Raw genomic sequence first — 15,166 nt, forward strand, 5'->3', positions numbered from 1 at the left:
CTCGGTGGCAATTTCCAGATTTGTAGATGAGAGGAAGGCCATTCTAGACAGAGGGAAGGGTAGGAGTTCAGCAAGAGAAGCAGGGTAGATATTCTTCCCACTTGCCAGATAATAAGGAAACTGAATCCCCTGGTGGTGACGTTTCTTGTCCAAGGTCACAGAGCTGGCTAGTGGAAGAGCTGGGATTGGAATTTAGTTCTCATGACTAGACAAGCTCTTTCATGACAGCTAGACGGCACAGTGCTTAGAGTGCTGGGCCTGGAGTCAGGAAGATCTGAGTTCAAATCCAGCCTTGGCTGTTTGGCCTTGAGTAAGTCAACCTCTGTGTGCCTCAGTTTCCTTCATCTGTAAAATGGGAATGATAATAATAGCATCTACCGTCCAAGGTGGTTGTGAGGATCAAATGAGATTATATTTGTAAAGAGCTTTGCAAACCTTAAAGAACTATATAATACTAACTATTACTCCAAGCCCAGGACTCTTTCCAATAGACCTGTACCCCATAGCTTTTGGACAGCACTGTCATTTTCTTTGGATCTGCCAAGGACAAGGATGCATCTTCCAAGTTCTCCCTCTTTTTTATCTAGACTGGAAAAATCTGCTCTTAAGGATTGCTGAGGGCTTAGGGAAGGATCAGTTCTGCTACTCTTGACACCTATAAGCTAATGCGCTATTGGAGAAGGGCTAAAAGAAGAGTGATGAAACTCATTGCCAGCTAGGCCTCTTCCCACAAGAATAGGATGCCAAGGGGGTCCACATCCCCTCGAATTTGCTCACAGTTGCAGAGCCCAAAGTTGATCCATATGGCACCACACATTTTTTTGGGTGTATGGTTCTGGCCTTGGGAGAAAGAAAGGGGTTTCTTTGGGAATACTCCAATCTTGACCCCTGATAGGTGACTGGCTAGATTCTATTTTCAAAACCTCATCCCTCTATTGAGACATAACATCTGTAAAGCAGAGCATAGTCACAGGCCTAAGGGCTGTTACTAAGAGTGAGAGAAGAACCTATGGTTACCAGGAAGGAACTGTTGACCAGCTTGGTCTCTTCAGGTCACTGCCCTCAGGCTTGCCTGAAAATAAATCCACTTAACAACCCACTGGGTTTTTCACTTCTACTTTTTAATTTGAATGGTTTCCCTCAGAGATCAGGTGACACGAGGGGCCAGAAGCACTGTAACCCAATGAACTTGTGACCCAAAATGGAGCAAGGTGAGGGGTAGGCCAGGTGGGGCCCCAGATTCAGACATTTCACTTTTAGAGGGGATGGGGCAGGAGGGAGAAGTTACTAAAATCAGAATGTCCAATTTGGAAGGTGTCTTAGAGGTCATCTGGCAAATGTCCTTGTTTTATAGTAGGGGAAACTGAGACTCAGAGAGGGTTAGTGATACACATGGCTGGCTGTCTTTCCTAGATGCCTAGAGCTGTTGTGAGTATGGCTGCTGAGCACCAAGCCCCAGTAGTTCTGGGACAGGGAATTTTTTTGTTTGTTTTCTAACTTCTTGGACAGCTAGGTCTGTGCATCCAGTCCTTTGAATCTCAGTGGCAGGAGACGGACATGGTCTATTATTCCCCAAGAACAAATATGGACAAATAAACCCCCCAACTTTTCAACCCACCCTGCCAAATACATATATGGGCTGCACTGTCCTAGGTACCAGCTAACCATTCTTTTGGCTAAATCCTTCATTTCTTTGGATTAAATTCTACTTTCTCTAGGCTTCATTTTTACAGTATAAATACCTGGAGAGAGAAGGCATAGAAGTCTACAGAATAGAATAGAATAGAATAGAATAGAATAGAATAGAATAGAATAGAATAGAATAGAATAGAATAGAATAGAATAGAATAGAATAGAATAGAATAGAATAATCAAATTGAATAGAATATAACAATATAAAACAACATAATATAATATATAATGTGAAATTATATGAAATATTATAATATAATATACAATTCTTAGATATTAAAACTGTGATAAGGCTTTTAGTAGAAGAAAGAGTGCTGTATCAGTAATCAGTATCATGAAATCACATGATAATGGAATCACAGATTTAGAACTGGAAGAGATTATAAAGGTTTTACTCCTTTGCTCTTGTTCTTGTTTTTGTTTTTTTGCAGGGCAATGAGGGTTAAGTGACTTGCCCAGAGTCATACAGCTAGTAAGTGTCAAGTGTCTGAGGCTGGATTTGAACTCAGGTCCTCCTGAATCCAGGGCTGGTGCTCTATCCACTGCACCACCTAGCTGCCCCCTACTCCTTTGTTCTACTAGAATTTCATATTTGGAAGGCACCAACTCATAATTCTCAAAAGAATCCCCTTATAACATACCCAATAACTAGTAGTCATTCAGGCTTTTCTTTTCTTTCTTTCTTTTCTTAAGGAGGCAATCAGGTTTGTGACTTGCTTGCCCAAGATCACACAGCTAGTCACTTCCATTTGCATATTTTGGATGTCCAAGTTCCTGAGCCATGCAAGGACACAGAAAAGAGAAAATCTATAGGATTTATCCAGTTGCAAGTCTCCCTCCCTCCTTTCCCTTCTTCCCACAGAGGGTGCCTTTAGTCTTCCCTACTGTGGGAACAGAGGTAACCACCTCCTGTCTCTACATTGTGTCTCTCAGTGTGCATATGTGGAGGAGAAGGGCAAGCCTGCTTATAGCACAGCTTCTTAAATTTTTTCCACACGTGACCCCTTTTTGCCCGAGAAATTTTTACGTGATCCTAGGTTTATATGCCAAGTTTTTTGCAATTCCCACATTCTGTTATGTGTCCCCATGTGAGGTTGTGACTCAGTTTAAGAAGTTTTGCTAATAAGACTTCCCTTTCCTCAGTTGGTGGCCATGCCCAGAAGGCAAGGTCAGGTCCTCAAAGAAACGTTGTCTGATAAGGGCTCCCATTGAGATTGGGCCAGCTTCTAGAGGGAGAGGGCTGCATTACTTCCATTCTCACTTCTAGAGCACTGACTTCAGCCCCTTCTCTTAGCAAATCCCTAACTCTTTGTCCCAGAAGGCACAGGACTCTGTTCTTGTGTGGTGGATTGTCCCAGTCCAAGGAAGACAGAAAAAAAAATCTACCCTTGGCCTACTTTGAGGCCCATAATAACCAGGAAACATTGCCCCGGATGGATCTCCTGAGGCAAGTGTTGGATTCCCCCAGAGGATAACCAGGCATTTGCCCCATGCTCTATGAGGACAATAGTGGTCTGCCATTTCTTTTTTTCTTTTTCTTTCTTTTTTTTTTTTGCAGGGCAATGAGGGTTAAGTGACTTGCCCAGGGTCACACAGCTAGTAAGTGTCAAGTGTCTTAGGCTGGGTCTGAACTCAGGTCCTCCTGAATTCAGGACCGGTGCTCTATCCACTGCACCACCTAGCTGCCCCCAGTCTGCCATTTCTAACACCTTGGTCAAAGTATCATGCGATTTGGCTTGTCTAGTCCTCCCTAAATCTGTTATGGAATCCTAGGATCATAACATTTTATAGCTAGAAAGGGAATTGTGCAAGTATTTATTAAGCACCTACTATGTGCCAAGCACTGTACTGAGTGGTATAGAAATGCTATCTCATTTTGCAGTTGAGAAAACTGAGATAGAGGTTAAGTGACTTGCCCAGTGTCATACAACTGGGAAGTATCTGAGGCTGGATTTAAATTCTTATCTTCCTGATTCAAAGCCCAAGGCTCTATCCACTGAACTACCTAGATGGAAAGGAAATAGAGATCATCTTATTTTACAGAGGAGGAAACTTGGCTGGGGTGGGGTGGAGGGGAGGAAGGAAGGAGGGAACAGGATTACTTACCTAAGGTAACATAACCAATCAATAGTAGATCTTTCACTGCCTGGTCTCCTGATTCCTTGGGGTCCTGGGAATCTCGCCCCAGTCTTTTTTTTTTCTTTTCAGTTTTCCAAGTTTTATTGAAAGATTGATGACCATAGGGAGAGCGCCAAGTTGGTGCCTCCCCCAGTCTTTTTGGACTGGCAAATGTATGCCCACTTTCTTCTGTGATAGTTATAAGACAAAGTTAAAAGAGATGATCTGTTCCCTTGAGGAAGTTGCAGTTTCTTTCCTTGGGGAGATAATATACAAGAAATAATGTATAGGAAATAGTGAAAAAAAAATAATGAGATTTCTTTATAAGGATAAATGCCAACCTGAGGAGTCCAGATAATTAAAGCTGTCAAAGAATAAAGAACGGGATGTCCTGGCATGTCACAGGAAGGTTTCTTGGAGGATGTGGGGTTTGATATAGACCTTGAAGTAGATTTTGGAGAAGGGGAGGAAGGACACCTTTGGGGAGGCCTAGAGGCAGGAACTTTCATAGCATCTAGCTTCTGGGTATGAGTTTAAGGCCTAGATGAACTATACCCCAAGTTATTATAAGAATTTGCAAATGTGATTGCTGAACTACTGTTGGTGGTTTATTTTTATTTTTAAATTAAATGTTATTATTTTGAATGAACAAAAATCTGCCTTCCCTCCCTCTCACTACCCTCCTCCCATTGAGAAATAAAAACAAAATCCCTGTTACAAAAATGTATGATCAAGCAAAACAAATCTCCACATTGGCTATGTCCAAAATAATATATCTCAGTCTGTCCTCTGAGTTCATCACCTCTCTCAGGTCCCTTCCAGCTAGGTGACTCAGTAGATAGAGCCCTGGGCCTTGAGTCAGGAAGCTATGAATTCAGATTCAGCCCCAGATACTTCCTAGTTGTATGACTATGGGCAAGTCACTTAATCTCTGTCTGAATCAGGAGGTGGGCAGCATATTTCAACATGAGTCCTCTGGAATTGTGGCTGGCCATTGTGTTGATCAGAGTTCCCAAGTCTTTTTTTTTTTTTTAAACATTTTTATTTATTTATTTTGCTGGGCAATGAGGGTTAAGTGACTTGCCCAGGGTCACACAGCTAGTACGTGTCAAGTGTCTGAGATCAGATTTGAACTCAGGTCCTCCAGAATCCAGGGTCGGTGCTCTATCCACTGCGCCACCTAGCTCTGCCCCCTCCCTCAAGTCTTTTTAAGTTGTTTGTCAGTGATTTTTGAAATCCCATAGAGAGTGGGAAGATTGGAGAAGAACAAATGTCCCACCTTCCAGAAAAAAAGGGAGGAAGATAGATTGTACAAATTAGAGGCAAGTGAGCCTGACTTTTATTCCTGCCAAAATTCTAGAATGTATTTATGACAGGAACCTCTTCACAAATGCAGGATGGATGAAATGCAGGGGGTGGAAGTGGGAGGGGAAGAAGATTCTGTTACTCCTAGGCTCTACTTTCCAATGAGCCCATATGCTTCTGTTCCTTTGGAAAATCCCTGTTTTCTCTTAGATCCTGCATGTTATTCATATATCACCTCAGACACAAGTTTATAGTGAAACAAACAACGTAATTAGATTAGAAAAAGCAGAGTGAAATCAAAGGAATACTTCAAAGGCAAACACTCCTATAAACCATAGCTCAAGAAAGCCACCTCATTTCTTCCCACCCCCAGGATAGAAGGTTGTGAACTCCAATCTCTTCCTGCTCCCTTGTCCCATTCCTTACCATGAGAAGGGGGACAGAAAACAGACATATACTTCTGTCTCTCAGTATAGAGGGAGACAGATTGCTTGGCCACCAATGGAAATAAACTCATGAATAAGTACTTTAGTTTAAGGTAAAAAATGCTTGCTGGGCAGGATGGCAGTAAATTGGTCCCTATAAGCACATTGTTCTCCCAAAACAAAAACAGAAACAAATAAAAAAATCTTTATCCTGGGTAAGGCCACTAGTTTTTACTGTTTGTACCAATGTCCATATGGCTCTGTAGGATATTGCAATGGGGCATTTTTTAGCCCGACCCTGCCTGCTTGGGAACAAAGGATCTTTCTTCATGGTGACCATATTTCCATGTCTGTATTCTCTCTGTGTCTCTGTCTCTCTCCTCTCTCTCTCTTCTCTCTCTGTTTCTCTCTTTGTGTCTTCTTTCTCTTTCAAGTCCCATGCATCATTCCTATATTTTGTTCCATGTCCACAAAGTCCGTCCAATCCTAATCCACTTTCCCCAGCCACTAAGATTTTGGGGAGAATAGGGCAAACAAAGCTATACCAAACATTAAAGTATGGAAACACTATTCTTTGCATAGTCCTAAAGGGATGGTTAATGAACATCTAGACAAGGAAGCAGCAATCATAGAGAGGCTAGGCTACCATAACTAGGATTTGTAAAATAAGGCTAGGCTACCATAACTTGTTCCCCATGGCTTCATGGGGAACAAATTATGGTAACCTAGCCTTATTTTTTTTTTTTTGGACAGGATAACAATCTTGATAGGGGAGGGGAATGCTGTATATATGGTCTGTCTCATTTTTAGAGAAACATTTGACAAAATCTCATTCTCTCCTCATGGACAAAAGTGGAGAGGTGTGTGCTGATTAATAGAATAGTCAGGTGAATTCAGGATTGATTGGATAACCATACTAATTAATTTAATTAATTTGTAAAATAGTTTGTAAAAATTAACAATCATTAAGTCCATCCACAATAACTACGTCAATATGGAAGAAGGGAGCTAGTAGAGTACCTTAAAGAACTATGCTTGACTCTATGCTTTCTTAACATTTTTATCAAAGATTTGAATCTAATGATCAATAACTTAGTATTATCTTGTATATATATATTTTTGCATGTTGTCTCTGCCATTCGATTATACGCTTCTTAAAAACAGAGACTGCCTTTTGCCTTTTTCTTTTTGGTATCCTCAGTGCTTAGCACAGTGCCTAGCACATAGTAGGTACTTAATAATTGTTTATGGATCGATTGATTAATTACTGAATAAAGGCATACATGATATGCTGATTAAATTTGCAGGTGACACAAAGCTAACACATTTGATCATGTAATCAGGATCCAAAACAATATTTACAGGCTAGGATATTGGGTTGAATCCAACAAGGTGAAATATAATAGAGATAAATGTAAAATCTCACATTTGGGTTAAAAAAACAAACAAACAAACCCGAACAACTCCACAAATACAGAATGGAAAATTTCTGGCTACATAGACTGCTTAGGTCAATATGAGTCAACAGTATATAACAGCCAAAAAAACAGCAAGGCCACTGTGATCCTAATCTGCATTTAGGGTCAGGATGTCCAGCAGGAGGTAACAGTCCTACTGCTAGAACTATGTTCACTTCTAGGGACCACATTTTTGAAAGGATATTAATAAATTAGGGTGTGTCCAGAGGGATTGTGGGGAGGGGGCAGAACATGATGTCTGTCTTCAAGTCCTTGAAGTGCTGGCACATGAAAGAGGAATTAGATTTGGATTGCTTAGTTCCTGAGGGGAGAGTGGGAGTGATGAGAAATTACAGATTTGCTTAATAGGCAAATTTATGCTTGATGTAAAGAAAAACTTCCTAATCAGTAAAGCTATCCAAAAGTGGAATGGGCTGACTGAGAAGGTAATGAGTTCCCCATTGCTAGAGAGCTTCAAGGAGAGCCTAGATGATAATTTGTTCATTATTTTGCAAAGGAAATTCTTGCTCAGATTTGGAGGCTGGATAGCACCAAGACAAGTATGAGATCAAAGAGGGCATTGGAGGAGGGGGACAAGATGACCTCTGTGGTACCTTCTGATACTAAGATTCTGTGATTCATAGTATATTTGGTGAAAACAAGGAGACTGTTGGTTAGAGTGGTGAGTATGTGTATGGAAGCAGTGTGAGGTGGGTCAAGAAAGGTAGGAGTGAACGATCTTGAAATGATTATTCTGGGTGGTATCTAGAGGGCAAAGGGGAGCCATCGAAGGTTGTTGATTGGGGGCATGACCTCATAAAAAGCAGGGTTTTCTGATGATTCATTTGGTGGTGGTTTTCAGAACTCTCCTAATGATTTAACTGAGGTCCTGCCAGTGGTGGGAGAGAGCATTGACAGGTTCCATTAGACCAGACTGAGGCTGGGGTCAGCTTGAGCTCTCCCTAGTACCCATGTTTTAGGGTACAGAGTGAGACCTCGCCAATGTTCCTGCAATAAAAAAGTCTTAGGATTCCTAGGGGCTTCTCGATGCTATCTGTCTGGCAGCCTGGTCCTCACTTTCACTGATGGCAGATGATAGCTCCCTGCTGAGAATGCCCTCCCTCATGCCGAAGTCCCCACGGGTTGAGAGCCCCAAAGCCTGAAGCCAGGACTATTCAGAGAGTGGTTAGTTTTGAGGGGGAAAAAAAGGTCTCTGTTCAATCCCTGCTTCTTATAGATCTCCCTGTCAAAAAGCAGGGGGAGAGAAAGGATGGGGAGGTCAGGTGGTTTAGGGAGAATGAAACCAAAAGAGATATTCTTGGAAATATGACTTTGGGAATGAGAAACAGGACCAAACCTTTCCATGCTCTACTCCTACGAAGGTCAGGCTTTTCTGCTATAGTGAATCACTGACATTTTACTTTTCTCATGACGACCCAGTGAAGTCAGTCATGCAAACAGTATTATTCCCATTTGACAGATAAGGAGATTGAGGCACAAAAAAGGTTAATTGACTTGTGCAGGGTCAAACAGCTATTCAGAGTTGAGGTTTAGGACTCAGACATAAGCCTTCTGATTTGAAAGGGAAGTACTTTAAAAAAAAAAAAAAAGAAAGGGAAGGACTTTTTACATTCTATTACACTGCTATCAATTAACCAGTTGTGTCACTTCAACCAAATCAATTTAACTCTCTGGGTCTCAGTTTCCTTATAGGTAACATGGGGATAGTAACACCAGGACTAACTACCTCAAAGGTGTGAAATTAAAGATTTAAAAGTGCTTTTTGAGCACCAAGGTGACACAGTAGATAGAGTGCCTAACCTGGAGTCAGGAAGACCTGAGTTCAAATCTGACCTCGGAGACTTACTAGCTGAGTGACCCTGGGCAAGTCACTTAACTCTGTTGGCTTCAGTTTCCTCGTGTGTAAAATGGGCTGGAGAAGGAAATGGCAAACCATTCTAGTATATTTTCCAAGAAAACCCCAAATGGGGTCATGAAGAGTTGGACATGACTGAATAACAACAAAAAAGTGCTTTTAAAAAAGATTATAGGGTATTGGATTGCCTCCTGTCTGGGGGAGAGGGGCAGGGAGGGGAGGGAGGGAGAAAAATTTGAAATTGGAAATCTTATGTAAACAAATGCTAAAAGCTATCTCTACATGTAACTGGAAAATAATAAAATACTTTTATTTTTTAAAAAATTTGAACAAGTTAAAAAAATTTTTAAAAAGATTATAGAGGGCAGCTAGGTGATGCAGTGGATAGAGCACTAGCCCTGGATTCAGGAGGACCTGAGTTCAAATCCAGCCTCAGACACTTGACACATACTAGCTGTGTGACCCTGGGCAAGTCACTTAACCCTCATTGCCTCACCAAAAAAAACAAAAACAAAAAAAGATGATAAGTTCTCTATAAAAGAAGGAGATCATTATTTGTTATTATTATCTTAAAACTATGGCTCTCTTCCTCAACTCCCTTTCCAAATGGTCAGATGCTGGGGAATTTCCGTCCACAGGAACAAAAGTACATACTAGGTCAGCTCAATGTTGATTTCCCTAAGCTCTGGCAGGGGCTCAATTAGTCAACATGAGGTGACCACTGAGCTCCACTAGATGGCACCCTTTGCCTACAATGTCACCTCTGAAGTCTAGGCAAGGAGAATAAGGGCTAGGCTGACTCGGTTTCTCCTGAGAAGAGGGGAGGGGAGCAGAGGGGAGAAGAGAGGAAAAGAGAGGTTTCTAGTGAATTACTGAACCATATCCTGACCCTGTCCTATAACATGCAAAATCTAAAGTGATCTTAATCTGCATGGAAAGGCATACACATACCGCCACCCAACCACATACACACAGATGCCAAAGCTAGCTAATTCAGACTAGACATGGAGAATCAGTCAGGGGCAGAGGAGTGCTGGAGTCAACTGACTTGGAAAGGCTGATTGCTAAATTTTCATGGTGAATGTTCACATCTTGGGAATTGCAAACCCTATAAATCAGGGCTCGATTTATTGTTCTGTTGATTGTCTAGATTTAAGAAAATAATGAACAAAATATTAATAATGAATTAAATTTTAAAAGTGTGTTCTGCCTACATGTTTTTTGACTATTAAACATTTACTAGCACATCTTTGGTTGGGGCTTTTGGACAAAGTACAGACAAGTAGACTGGCTAGAGGCTACTGTTATAATCCTACTAGATGTTATAGTATAGGGGAAAGACTATTGGACTAGGAGTCAGGGATTTGGGTTTGAATCCTACTTCTGCTACTACCCTTGTGACCCTGAGCAGGTCACTCAATGTTTCTGGGCCTCAGTTTCCTCATCTGTAAAAATAAAGGTGTTAGGGGCAGCTAGGCGGCACAGTGGATAGAGCACCAGCCCTGGATTCAGGAGGAACTGAGTTCAAATCCGACCTCAGACACTTGACACTTACTAGCTGTGTGACCCTGGGCAAGTCACTTAACCCTCATTGCCTCACCAAAAAAAAAAAAAGGTGTTATACCAGGTGACTTGGTCCCTTCTAATTCTAAATCCTATGAACCCATAACCACTGGACCAGATACTTTGTCATTCTGTGACTCTGTTTCCTTTTCTGTAAAATGAGCAGTTTGGACTAGGTCTTTCTACTTCTGACAATCTATGTTATGAGTATGTCAGGACAATAGGAGAGGTGTCAGTGGGACTAAAAAAGAGAGGAGTGATTCGAAAGACATTATGAAGGAAGAACTGACAAGATTTTGACAACTGATTGGATGGTACAAAGGTGGGAGATTGTGATGGAAACTGAGTCAAAGACAATTCCTGTTTGGAATCTTAGTGATTAAGAGAATGGTGGTGTCACTAACAAACAAGTCACAAGGAAGACCTGTTTTTGAGTGAAAAGGAGTCTTGTTTTTAGAAAGAGTGAGGTCCTGCAAGAGTCCCCTCCCTTCAAGGCTCCCACATGACGAGTGATTTCCTCAGTACCAGAGGGAGATTGGAAGATAATAGTTACAAAGCTAAAAGATCTCAGAAATCATCTGTTCCAATCTTCGAATTTTGCAGGTGACAAAACAGAGGCCTATAGAGGTTAAATGACTTGCCCAAGGTTATGCAAGGTGAAATCAGGTTTTCTAGCTTCTAACTTTAGATCCTACCCTATCTCCAATACTATCTTCTTGCATCTTGAGAAATCCTTCTAGCACCAGACTAATGCTACCAATTCAATTCAATATTCAATATTGGGTAGACATTTATTAAGCACCTACTATATGTCAAGCATTGTGTAAATGCTGGGGATACAAAGAAAGGTAAAAGACAGTCCCCAGGAGTTCACAACCTAACTGGGGAGAAATCATGCAAATGACTATGTACAAACAAGCTATCTACTGGATAAGATAATGAGTTCACGTTTGGATATGTTCAGTCCAGGACAACAAGTTTGAGATGTTTAAGATGCAATCAAATCATATTTTACTCATAGATGACATTTGGTAGGATTTCTTCTTTGCCCATTTTTTCAATCAATTTATCTAATATTAGAATTACTTGTCCTTTCATTGTTTTATAGAATTCCTTTGTGAATCTCTTTTGTCCTATTCCCTGACCAATCTCCCCTCCCCCCATACCTTGATATTTCTTTTATGACTTGTTCTGTTTCTTTTTCTGAAATTGGGTTATTTAAATTTTCTTTCTTAATAATTTAATATGGGTAACATATTTTGGTAAACATTCATCCACTTTATTTGGTATCAGTTTTATTGGCAAATAATTTAACAAAGTAGTCTCTAATAATTCCCTTTATTTCTTCTTCATTTATTACAAACTCTCTCCAGGTAACTTGGACCTAAAGGTCAGGGAGATATGAGTTCAAATCCAGTCCCAGACATTTATTAGCTGTGTTGCCCTGGCTAAATCATTTAACCTACCTGCCTCAGTTTCCTCAATTATAAAATAGAGATTATAATAGCACCTATCTCTCACACAGTAGGTATGAATATGAGGTGGGATTTGAAACTGGATCTTCTTGACACCAAAGCCTGTTATTTATCCACCATACTGTGACCACTCATTAGATATTTTAGACAGAATAGCTAGAATTTTAGCCTTAACAATACCAAACTGCCTCTTGCTCTTAGAAATATACCCTAAAAAAACATATTCTTGTGGTCGAGAATTAAGAGAGAGCTCCAGAGCAATAAAGCTGTGCATACCCTTTGACCCAGCAATCCCACTTTTAGGTCTTTTGCCCAAAGAAATCATGGAAGGGGGAAAGGGACCCACATGTACAAAAATATTTATAGCTGCTCTTTACGTGGTAGCAAGGAATTGGAAGTTGAGGGGGTGCCCATCAATTGGGGAATGGCTGGACAAGTTGTGGTATATGAATACAATGGAATACTATTGTGCTGTAAGAAATGATGAGCAGGAAGAGTTCAGAGAAACCTGGAGAGTCTTACGTGAGCTGATGATGAGTGAGATGAGCAGAACCAGAAGAACATTGTACACAGTATCATCAACATTGAGTGTTGACCTATTGTGATGGACTATATTCTTCTCACCAATGCAAAGGTACAGAAGAGTTCCAGGGAACTCATGATAGAAGAGGATCTCCAAATCCAAGAAAAAAAAAGAAAGAAAGAACTGTGGAGTATAGATGCTGATTGAACCATATTATTTCTTTTGTTTTGGGTGCTGTTGGTTGTTTTTTTTTTTTTCTATTTTGAGGTTTTGCATCACTGCTCTGATTCTTTCTCTTATAACAGGATTAATGCAGAAATAGGATTAATGTTATTATGCGTATATATATGTGTGTGTGTATATATCTATATCTATATCTATATGTATAGAGATATATAGATATAACCTATATCAGATTGCCTGCTGTCTAGGGGAGGGGGGAGGGAGGGGAGGGAGGGAGAAAAATCTGAAATTGTAAAGCTTGTATAAACAAAAGTTGAGAACTATCTTTACATGTAATGGAAAAAATAAAATACCTCATACATAAAAGAAGGTGCCCACAAAAAAAAAAAAAAAGAGAGAGAGCTCCAGAATGGCAGTTATAAGAGATAGCCTTAGAGGTGTCTTGAAGAAAGCTAGGGATTTGAAGAGGCAGATATGAGGAGGAAAAGCACCCAGGAATGGGAGACAGGCTATGACATGGCACAGAATCAAGGGACAGAATGTCATATACAAGGAATAAAAAACAGGCCAGTTCGGCCAGAATATAATAAGTATAAAAGGGAGCGATATAAAATCAGTCTAGAAAAAGAGATCAGAGCCAGGTTTTGTAAGGGGTTTTAAATGCCAAAGGCAGGAGTTTATATTTTAGAATTTGTAGAGGTGATGGAAAGTCACTGAAACTTCTTGAGCAGGGGAAGAAACATGGTCAGAATCCTATGCTTTAATTATATTAATTTTGTAGTTGTATGGAGGATGGGTTGGAGAAGCAAGAGTCTTGAGGCAGGGAGACCAGTTTGCAGATGAGGAGTGATGAAGGCCTGAATCAGGGCGGTTATGTCGAGACTGGAGAGAAGGGAGCAGACTGGAGAAATGCTGTGAGGGTAGACTATGAGAATTGACAACTGATTGGATATGGGAAATAATCACACTCAGGTTGTGAACCTGTGTGACTAGATTCAATTCACTCTAATATGCACATATTAAAGACCTACTTTGTGTGGGTCACTGCGGCACTGGGGCTTCAAAGAAAAAAATGAAGTATTTCCTGCCCTTGGGGAGCTTATATTCCATTGAAAGGATGGTGGTGCTCTCAAAAGAAGTAAGGAGGTGAGGAAGAAGAGTGGGCTTCTCTGGGGAAGACAATGAGTTCTGTTCTGAACATTTTCAATTCGAGACACCTATGGGACATCCAAGTAGAGATGCTCAGCAGGCATTTGGTGATATGGGACTGGAGCTCAGGAAAGATATGAGGGCTAGATGTATAGATTTGGGATCCATTTACATAAAGATGATAACTGAGCTTGGGGTGCTGATGAGAAGATAAGACCCAGGACAATGTCCTGGGGTACCCTTGAAAATAAACTGGGACACGTATGGTGATTTAGCAAGGGAAACTGAGGAGTAGTCAGGCAGGTAATCTAGTGGACAGCTCTATCATGAAAACTCAGGAAGGACAAAGTATCTAGAAGTCTTGGGGCTTAAAAGTGTCAAATGCTGTAGAGAGGTCAAGAAGGATGAGGATTGAGAAAAGGCCATTGGATTTAAGAATTAAGTGATGATTAGTAACTGAAGAGAAATTTCAATTGAGGAGCATAGAGAGAAGCCAAATTGTAAGGACTTAAGAAAGTGAATGTAGAAGCACTGAGTATAGAAAGCTTTTTCTAGGGATTTGCCAGTGAATGAAAGGAGAGATTTAAGATAGTAACTCAAGAGAATAGAAGAGCCAAGTCAAGGGTGTTTGTTTTTAGCAAGGAGAAGATCTGGGCATGGGGGTAGGCAGCAAAGAAATAATCAATTGATAAAGACAAATCGAAAATTAGAGAGTAGGGATAGAATGCTGGGTCTGGAGTCAGGAAGACTTCCTTCTTGAATTCAAATCTGGCCTCAGACAGTAGCTGGGCTAGTGTGTGACCTTGGCTAAGTTACTTAACTCTGTTTGCCTCAGTTCCCAAATCTGTAAAATGAGCTGGAGAAGGAAATGGCAAATCACTTCAGTATCTTTGCCAAGGAAACCCTAAATGGGGTCATTTAGAGTCAGATATGATTGAAAAATGATTGAATAACAACAAGGAGGGATGATCAAAGGAATAAATTCCCAGAAGAGGTACGAGGGAATGAGATGGAGAGTATAAGTAGAGGGGACAACTAGGTGGTGCAGTGGATAAAGCACCAGCCCTGGAGTCAGGAGGACCTGAGTTCAAATCCAGCTTCAGACACTTGACACTTACTAACTGTGTAACCCTGGGCAAGTCACTTAACCCTCATTGTCCCTGCCCCCCACACAAAAGAGTATAAGTAGAGGGAAAGGCATTGGCACAGAGAAGGACCATCTCTTTCTCTGAATTTGTAGCAAAGGAGAAGACAATGGAGGATGATGTTGAGAGGAGGTAAATTGTAGAATTGGGAAGAAGGAGGGGGCCACAATGGATGGATCCAATTTTCTTTGTAAAGTATGAAGTTATATCCTGTGCTAAGAGGAAGTTAATGAGGTAAGGATGGTGAAGATGGTT

At 40.8% G+C, this 15,166-nt stretch overlaps 1 protein-coding gene across 1 annotated transcript in view; it reads left to right on the top strand.

Annotated features, from left to right (window-relative positions):
- The window catches only part of LOC122735388 (GRB2 related adaptor protein), a 64,534-nt gene that overhangs the window by 22,151 nt on the left and 27,217 nt on the right, over positions 1–15,166 (top strand). The window lies entirely within an intron of this gene.

This window comes from Dromiciops gliroides, chromosome 1 (genome assembly GCF_019393635.1).
Source record: "Dromiciops gliroides isolate mDroGli1 chromosome 1, mDroGli1.pri, whole genome shotgun sequence".
In the NCBI taxonomy this organism is placed as follows: domain Eukaryota; kingdom Metazoa; phylum Chordata; class Mammalia; order Microbiotheria; family Microbiotheriidae; genus Dromiciops; species Dromiciops gliroides.